General features: G+C 44.6%; 1 pseudogene; it reads right to left on the reverse strand.

Annotated features, from left to right (window-relative positions):
• LOC144227594 (replication factor C subunit 5 pseudogene) overlaps positions 1–8,504 on the reverse strand; it is a 29,446-nt pseudogene extending 20,942 nt beyond the window's left edge.
• Positions 8,505–9,109: the final 605 nt, after the last annotated feature.

Raw genomic sequence — 9,109 nt, forward strand, 5'->3', positions numbered from 1 at the left:
GCTCCTATGCATCAGCATTTCTGTATCCCTTGGGTAAATTCCTAGCAGTGACTAGCTTAACATCTTAACTCCTCTGTCTTCCATGTAGGAAAAGAACCTGATAGACCACTTTCATGGTGGAAGGCGAAATCCCAATGGCTACAGTCTACAAAGAGAGAAAGAGAATCAAACTGTCCCTCATAAGAAGTTAGTAGGAATTGGGGGTGGGGGAGTAGAATGAAGGGCATATTAAGCAGCTGGAGAGGAGGGGGAGGTCAAAAAGACCAAGAAGAGAGTCGAGACTGGATGGCAAAGACACCGAGTGAGAAATTTCTGATAGAGATGATAGAAGCACTTATAGAAATAATAAATATTGAAATTCAATGAAGGCAAACTCAAATCTTCAAGGCATTGGTATTTGCCTCTCATGTCGGTTACACCCGGAGGGTTTGTAAATAAAAGGGGCGGTATGCTTTTATGTTGAGATGATCCTCCGACCTAAACCAGGTCTGGGAGTTGGCGTTTTAAGTTAGAGAAAAACTAAGAGCCAACAATGCCTCTACCCCTTCTACACATTCTAAAGCTACTGACTAAAAGCCCCCGGAGAACAGGGGTGTGAGTCTGTCACAGGACGTGGGATGAGGATATCGACAATTTCATGAACTCTCTAGGATCAGAGGGCACCCTAGCTCAAGTCCTGGCACCAGTTGTTTTGTGAGAATGCACACTATTTAGGGGCATCTGGGTGGCTCAATTGGGCATTCCACTCTTGATTTAGGCCCACTCATGGTCTCCCAGGCTCTTGGGTTCAAGTCCCACGTTGGCGTCTGCACACATGTAGAGCCTGCTTAGGATTCTCCCTCCCCTCTCTCTCTGCCCCTTCCCTGCTGTTGCTCAGTCTCCCTCAAAATAAATAAACTTAGGGGTGTCTGGGTGGGTCAGTCAGTTAAGCGTCCGACTTTGGCTCAGGTCATGATCTCACAGTTCGTGGGTTGAGCCCCGCGTCGGGCTCTGTGCTGACAGCCAGCTCAGAGACTGGAGCCTGTTTCAGTCTGTGACTCCCTCTCTCTCTGACCCTCCCCTGCTCACGCTGTCTCTCTCTCTTTCTCTCAGAAATAAATAAAAAAACATAAAAAATAAGTAAACTTAAACAAAGAATGCACACTATTTAGTGCCTCAGTCCAGAGAACCAAAGCATTTTTGTAAATATTTTGCTGAATGGCTCCATTTTTTGGTAAAGCGTGAGTTCACTAAATTGATGCATCATTTGAATATCTGCATGAATTCCATCCTGCAGGGTGTAGATCTAAGCCTGCATGCATATAAAACCTATCAGAATAAAGTTCAGAATAAAGTCTATCTCCCCTCTGTGAAACAGTGGACATAAAAATACCTCAGGGGGCACCAGGGTGGCTCAGTCAGTTAGGCCTCTGACTCTCAGTTACGGCTCAAGTCATGATCTTATGGTTCGTGGGTGTGAGCCCGGCCGTGGGCTCCATGCTGACACGGCGTAACCTGCCTGGGATTCTCTCTCCCTCTCTCTTTCTGTCTCCCTCTCACTCACACTCACAAGCTCTCTCTCTCTCTTTCTCTCAAAGTAAATAAATTTTTTTTAAAACCTCACTTTGGCACACAAAGCATCATAGGAAAGCATGCTCTGTGAACATAATTGCACCATATTAAGGAAGTTAAACCCACTGGGTGAAATGCTTTGGTGAAGGGGCTGACTTATGATGTAAAGGTGAGAACAGAAAGAAGACCACTGACTTCTAGCTCTGGGTGTTTACTAACTTGCTTTTCAAGTAGCTGCTGCCTCAGCTGCCTCTGATGAAGTAAGAAAATTGCTGCTTTCCAATCTGACTATTAAGTCTTTAGGTAACTTACAGCGGGGAGGCTCCAATTCTGGCTTTTTTTCCTGTTTCCTTGTGCATTACTTTTTTTTTTTTTTTAATTAGAGAGAGTGTGCATGCAAGCGGGGGAGAAGGGCAGAGAGAGGAAGAATCTCAAGCTGTCTCCGCGCTCTATCCGAGGACTCTGGGATCATGACTCCAGCTGAAATCAAGAGTGGTCACTCAACTGACTGAGTCACCGAGGTGCCCTTCCCTCGCGCATTAGTATAAAATACTCAGACAACTGGGGAAGTGATGGGTAAATTTGATAGACACCAGTGAATTTTTGAGAGAAAAAAGATAGAGATCCTAACTAACACCTTTTCTGTGATGTTTGAAGTTATTTGGGTATCTCTGATGGACTGAGATGGCTGTAACTGAGGTCAACTGATGGGAAAAAAATCTCATTCAGCACAGAACTTCTCAAGGCTGTGATCTGGGGCCCAGCAACATCATTACCATCTGGTAGCTTATTAGAAATGTACAATCGCAGGCTCTGCTTCACACCTGTGTGGAATCAGAATCTTTGGAGGTGGGGCTGGGCGGAGGGTGGCCCAGGTGATTCACAGGAGCCTCAAGTTTGAGAACCAATGTTAGAAGGCTGATTTGACTTTACATAGTTTTCTTTGTAAGGCGGGAGTAACCAGGCCTGAGTCAGCTTGGGATCTTCTGGCAGGGGAAAAAGATGTTTTCTGGTAATAACTGGGATGAAAGTTAAACATTTTTGTATATTGATTGAAGAAATAGGATGTTATTTTGTTCTCTAAGCGGGTGCAGCAAGATATATTTGATTAAATACTTTGGCTCTCTAACTCTCTTGGGTTAAAAATTCAGTCTCATAATTTCAACAAGTTTAGTCCTCTGGTGTAACTTATTAAAAAAAAAACCTAAATCTCAATGGTCTGTGGCTATTTTTGGAAGTAATCAGGTTTCTGGCATAATAGTTGAGGCCTGTTTAATCTTCTGAAAACATGTATATTCTGGGAAGTTACAGACTTTTGTATTTAAAAAAATGTTTTTTACATTGATTTATTTTTGAGAGAGAGAGAGAGAGACAGAGCACGAGCAGGGGAGGGGCAGAGAGAGAGAGGAGGAGACAGAATCTCAAGCAAGCTCTAGGCTCTGAGCAAACGGTCAGCACAGAGCCTGACATAGGGCTTAAGCCCACGAATCATGAAATCGTGACCTGAGCCCAAGTCGGATGCTCAACTGAGCCACCCCCAAGCTTCCTGAGATTTTTGTATTTTTAATTTAAGAAAATTTTAAGTAATCTTTACACCCAACATGGGGCTCGAACTCACCACCCTCAAGATCAAGATGCTCTACTGATAGAGCCAGCCAGGGATCCCGGACATTTGCTTTTTTTTTTTTTTGAAAAGAAATTATTTCAGTGTAAACAGGGAAGACACATGCAGGTTTACAAATAGTATCTAAACTGTTCCTCTTGAAAACATTAGTACGACACAGAAAAGATTTGCCAACTAGGAAAAAGGAAAATCATATTACTATTTTGGAAAACTGTATCTTTTTCATTTGGGAGGAAATACCTAAGCTAGAAGAATGTATTGACTTAGCATTCATTATCTACCTAGTTTCAAAAAGAGTTTGAGGCTACTGAAAAACTTCATGCAATGTAAAAGATGAACAGAGAGGACGCTGGTAGAAAAGGTAACACGGGAACATGAGATTTAGGGCGCCTGGCTGGCTCAGTCCCAAGAGCATTTGACTCTTGATCCTGGGGTTGTGAGTTTGAGCCCCACAATGGGTGTGCAGAGATTATTAAAACAAAAGAGAGAGTGAGATTTATTCTTTAGCAAGGTGTGTGTGGTTCTAGCTTCTCTGCCGCTCTTTGCCTTGAAAGTACATTTTAATCAGTCAGTTCTTCACCCCTGCCCCATATTTAAGATGCTACATCAAAAAATAATAATTTATGTTTTGTTGAAATGGTAGTTGTGCTGGCTGGATAGTTCTTTAAGTAATCTCTTCCCTGGTTATAAAAGTAAAACATGATCGGGGCAGCTGGGTGTCTCAGTGGTTAAGCACCTGACTTTTTTTTTTTAAGTGTCTGACTTGATTTCAGCTCAGGTCATGATCTCGCGGTTTGTGGGATCGAGCCCCATGTTGGGCTCTGTGCTGACAGTGCCCAGCCTGCTTTGGATTCTCTGTCTCTTCCCCACTTGCTCATGTCTGCATTCTCAATCTCTCCCTCTCTCAAAAATAAATACTTACACTTAAAAAATAGAAAAATATATATATAAAAGTAAAACATAATCAGTGCATGTAGACAATCCAGAACAATCTAGAACATATGGAAAACAAGAATATGAGTTACGATTTCACCAATCACTGTTAATATCTGGTGCAGAAACATTTTCTAGATGAGTAAAATTTCATAAGCATTATTTGTGACGGCTGCATGATATTGCATAATATATAAATAGCATCATTTGTTTAAACCTTTCCCTCTGGGGATATAGGTTACATCCCTAAAAAATCTATTGCAAAATTTATGACAAAATTCATGGCACAAAATTCTCGCCTGGGATAAATTCTTAGGCAGACTAAAGCCTCAACTTTTTAGGCAATAAATGACATTGCCACTTAGTTATATATTGCCCTGTCCTCTCTAGCTAGGAAACATTTTTAAGAGAAGACGAATATTGTTTTGAAGCCAAGATTACTTCAGGTGAGTAGTGTTATAGGCGCACACATTGAAAGAACTGATCTTTAGTTTACTAATGCAGTATTAGGTTAGAAAATTGTATAGGTATATACAAATTTATATTTATGTATATATTTGCTTTGTCAGTATTACATGGTTACTTCTGCCTCTCTCTCTGTTTCTTTCCTTACTTCCTCCCTCCACCCCCTTTTTCTTTTCCCCCCTTCTTTCATCTGTGTGTTTCAATGTTGTGGATCCTTTTTGGAATGAATCTAGTTCAGCTGACTCCAGGCTCTCCAGCTCTTTTCTTACTAAGCGTTCATCTGCAGTAACAGTAAAAACACGCTGTCTGTGAAGGTGCTGACAGGGGCTGCATGTGGCTCAGATGGGAAAGCTTATTTCAGTGCATTTTTTAAACGACGCCACAATAATGAGATCTGTGACTTACAAGCAAAGCCTGGGTGTCTCAGGCACACAGAAGACCTGCTCCTCACGGCAGGGACAAACTATTTGCTTCAAACTAAACGTAATCAAAATGTCTTATTCGCAGTAGTCTTTTAAAAGTATTTTCACGCGTCACTGATGCAGCTTTTCTGAAATTTTTTGAGAATTTCATAAAATCCTTTTTTAATATATGGCATTCTCGGCATGGTTCTTCAGTCTAAAGAAATGTGACTATAATAATACAACTCTAGTTCTCAGATGCGTTATTTTCTGCTTAATGATATATGTGCATATCATGTGACTGCGTTGTAGATCATATGAATATATTATAGTTTAAGACTCAGAATTTGAATTTCATGGACCATGCTAAAATTCAATAAAACTACATTTGGATGCAAGGGGGAAAGAGCAACATGTGGCTTACATTTTCCTTAAAATACACGGGGGATGGTTAAGGGGGAAAAGTGCTTGGGACAGAGTACATCTGGAGTTTTGCCAAACTCATACTATTTAAACAATGGTTTAAGACTGAATTGAAATCCCAAGCAGATCTCTTCAATCTCCCCCAAAGGGTATAAGGTAGCATTTCAGCTTTGACAGATAAAGTTAATGAAAATATTTTCAATGAGCAAAATGAAAATGTTGGACTTGAAGAAACCATTGTGCCCCTTGCAATTCAAGGACTTCCCACCTCCACTTGAATCCTCACTTTGCCTTTATAACTACAGAGAGGTTAACACTGGCTTTTGAAACTGCTTCTTTACCCTCCCATTTCCAATGCCAGCCCCCACCCCTGTGCCCCCATGCAAAATCATATCCACATAGTCTCATTAGCACGATTACCACTTCAAACCCTTGCCACACCACCCAAGCCTAAACATGCCCCCCCCCCACCCCAACACTATCTTTTCTGCCCATTTCACAGTCAGGTACAATGAAAATAAGGATTCTTATCCAGTGGAAGAACCAAATCCCACTACAGTTTACCAGGATCTCTGCATAATTTTATGTACACCAGAAATGGCGAAATCGGCGGTGTATGCCATTTAAAGATTGGTGGTTTTGAACATCAATGTTTCTTCTCTTGAGGCATTTTGTGTCCATACTCTTCTGGGGTCTTTCTGTACAAGTGCCAAGCAGGCAAATGTCACTTTGGGGTCCCAGGAGGAGATGTGCTGATCAGCCTTCCCACTCCCCCCCCCCCCACCTCCAAGCAGACATGCTTGGAGCTCAGCAGTACCACTTCCAGCTAGCTGGCTCTGATCCCTCTGGATGCTACCAGCCCTCCTCCCTGGCTGGACCCATGCCAGTCTACTTAAGGAGATAATTGACCACAAGCCAGCCTGACTGACAGGCTTCCTAAGTGCCAGATGCCAAGTGTACTGATTCTGGCCTTTGCAAGGGAGCCTGTTCTCAAAACTACAGCTAATGTAGCTTTGTCCTCCCTGGGCCCTTAGCTCTTGCCTCAGCTTCCCGAGGAAATATAATCAGATGGACGATTCCAAGTTGAGTTCCACCCACCTTCATCGTAAAGCTACGTACACTGGAATCCTTCTCTTCTCTCCTTGCTTCTTCCCATCTTGCTTAGGGCACCACGCATTCAGGACGTGGGCTAAACCACCACATTCTTTTCTATCATCCTGGAAACAAGGAATGAAAGTTCACATTCTCTTCCCTGGCACTTAGCATACTGGGAGTGATTTTATTAAACGTGGGAACCGAAATGGTCATACATGTTTAAAGGTCTCTTCCTGCATCTCATTTCTACCTAGAATTTACTTTCCCTCTATCCTGACCTGTCGCTAGAGAGAGAAAACTGTGAGATCAGGTGAGATCACATACTCCCTTGAGAGGGTTACCAGAATATCACTATCAATTTATCTCTATTAGCTTCAATAGTTCTGTATACACTTTGATTATTACCAGGACAATACTTTTTTTTTTTTTTTTAATGGTTTGACCCCTATTCGCATGTTTAAAATAAGTACTGAATCGGGTGCCAATGTCTGAATAGATGGTTTTGTTTTTTGTTTTTTGTTTTTTTTGTTTTTGTTTTTGTTCTTGGTTTTTTGGGGGGGCACGTAGGTATGAAGATCTGATTCTGGTGATGAGCAGTGAGCTTCGGGCCTGGGGTTTTCTCAGTCCTGGTATCTCAGAGATCTGCCCAGATTAATCTTGCCAGGTTCCTGGCTTGGGAACGGGGTGGTGGTTGCTTAAAGGGATAAAACCCCATAGAATCTAGGCAGAGTTAGACTGCAGATCCCATTTTAGTTAAGAGGGGGCTTCATGACAGTACTGGTATCCAGGGCTTTAGTTGGGACCTCCCTTGGGAGCAGAATTTTGGCAGAAACTGCCCTGCCTTGTTTATTTACAGGAATTCTCATGTTCTCCACTCCCAATGCCCTGCATTGCTTCCTTTGAAAATCTGGATCTCCTCCTGGGATAAAAACTTGAGTAAAATCATCTCTAAGTTCACTTTGTCTTCCCTTTTCCTTTTTCTCTTTGCTTCCAGTGAAAACAAAACAAAACAAAACATTGTCTTCCACCAAGAGGTAGGAGGGAATGTGTTAAGAGAGCCCAAGAAAACCATGAGGATCAATTGTTCATTCATTCCTTGCACTGTGGCCCATAGACTCCTTTCTTCTCAGGAGGGGCTGTCACTCAGCCAGCTCTCTGGGTGCTAAGGGACACTTTGGGCCACACTCCTTTCCTGGAAGCACCTCTTCCTGGGCACCGCTAAAACGCACACTTTTGGGGCAGGTGGACAAGAAAGAGGGGTATTCTTTTCAACAAATGCCTGGGATCCAGGGTTCCACTTTTTGGAGCCAACTGACTCGCCTACCCTAAGGGTCCAGACCCCAGGACTTCTAGGCATCAACTGAGTCGGAGGAGAACAAAGAAGCCAGACTCCTGAGCCTTTCCAAATCTAGGACTCCCATGTCATTGTCCCCTCTTCTTTCAACAGCATCAGACCTACCCTAGAGGAAAACAGCAGGGAATCCTTGCAGAGTCTCACGTTGAAAGTATAGGGGATACACTGGAATCGTTTCAGCTCTCAAGGAGGCAGTGACCGAAAGGGAGACCTGTTTCCCAGAGACCAAAACTGGCCGCACGCTTCGATGCAAGTTATAAATAAGGGATGCGTGGAAATACCTATTTGAAGATGCAGCCAAAATACTCCTGCCCGCACCCCCACCCCCATCCCTCGCCGGGGTCATTCCTGTGCTCGGGTCATCTTGTTGGCCCTTTATTGTCTTCTGATGAGAGGTTACAGGATGCTGCCGTTGGGCCTGGCTGGGCACAGGGAAGTCGGTTCAAGATGGAGCCGTGTTCGAGGCTGGAGAGCAGAGACTTCCCGTCCCCAGAGGGGTCGCGCGCACCCGGCCAGGCTGCCTGGCCGGCTCCCCGCGCAGCTCGGCGGCCGCTGCAGCCCGCGAGTTGCCTCCGGGCAGCTCGGACTGGGGACCGCCGGCTCTCGCGGGCCCGGCGCCGGGCAGCTCCGGGGCCNGGCCCCCCAGACTTACGGGCATCCACCCGGGGGAATGGAGTCCCCGGCCGTGGCCGGCCCGCGAGGCCCTCAGAAAAGGGGAAGGGTGTCGGGCAGTGGTGATGGTGTATTAATATGGACCTCAAGAGGAAAGCACAGGAGCAACAACAAAAAAATCACTGTTGCAAGTTTTTGCCAATTGGGTCTCCAGCACGGAGGTGGGCTAAGCTCCGGAAACCAGGATCAGGATGGGTCGAATAGGAGGTAATTGTGCCAACGGATAAAAGGAGCAGTGGAGGAAACTTGTGGTTGCTGGCGGCTCTCCTGTGAACTCACTCCTAAGAAGCTTTGAAGTTAAAAAAAAAAAAAAGGGAAGGGGGGAGGGTGTGTAAAGTCCCCCGACCGCCCAGCGGACACTCAAACTGCCGCCTCCTCTCTTGAGAAGCGAAACACCTCCACACCCGCAGCGGCAGATCCAGAGAGAAGCTTTAATGGAAAACACCGCGTACAACACTGGCAGACATGAACTTGTCACAAAGTCACAACCCGAACGCGGCGCGGACACAAGCCAAAGGTGACTGGGGGGCCAACGGCAGCTGCCTCCTCCCTGCCCGCCCCCCTTCGTTCCCAAAACTTTGTTGCGAGTAA

This window comes from Crocuta crocuta, unplaced genomic scaffold, assembly GCF_008692635.1.
Source record: "Crocuta crocuta isolate KB4526 unplaced genomic scaffold, BGI_CrCroc_1.0 scaffold41, whole genome shotgun sequence".
Taxonomy (NCBI): domain Eukaryota; kingdom Metazoa; phylum Chordata; class Mammalia; order Carnivora; family Hyaenidae; genus Crocuta; species Crocuta crocuta.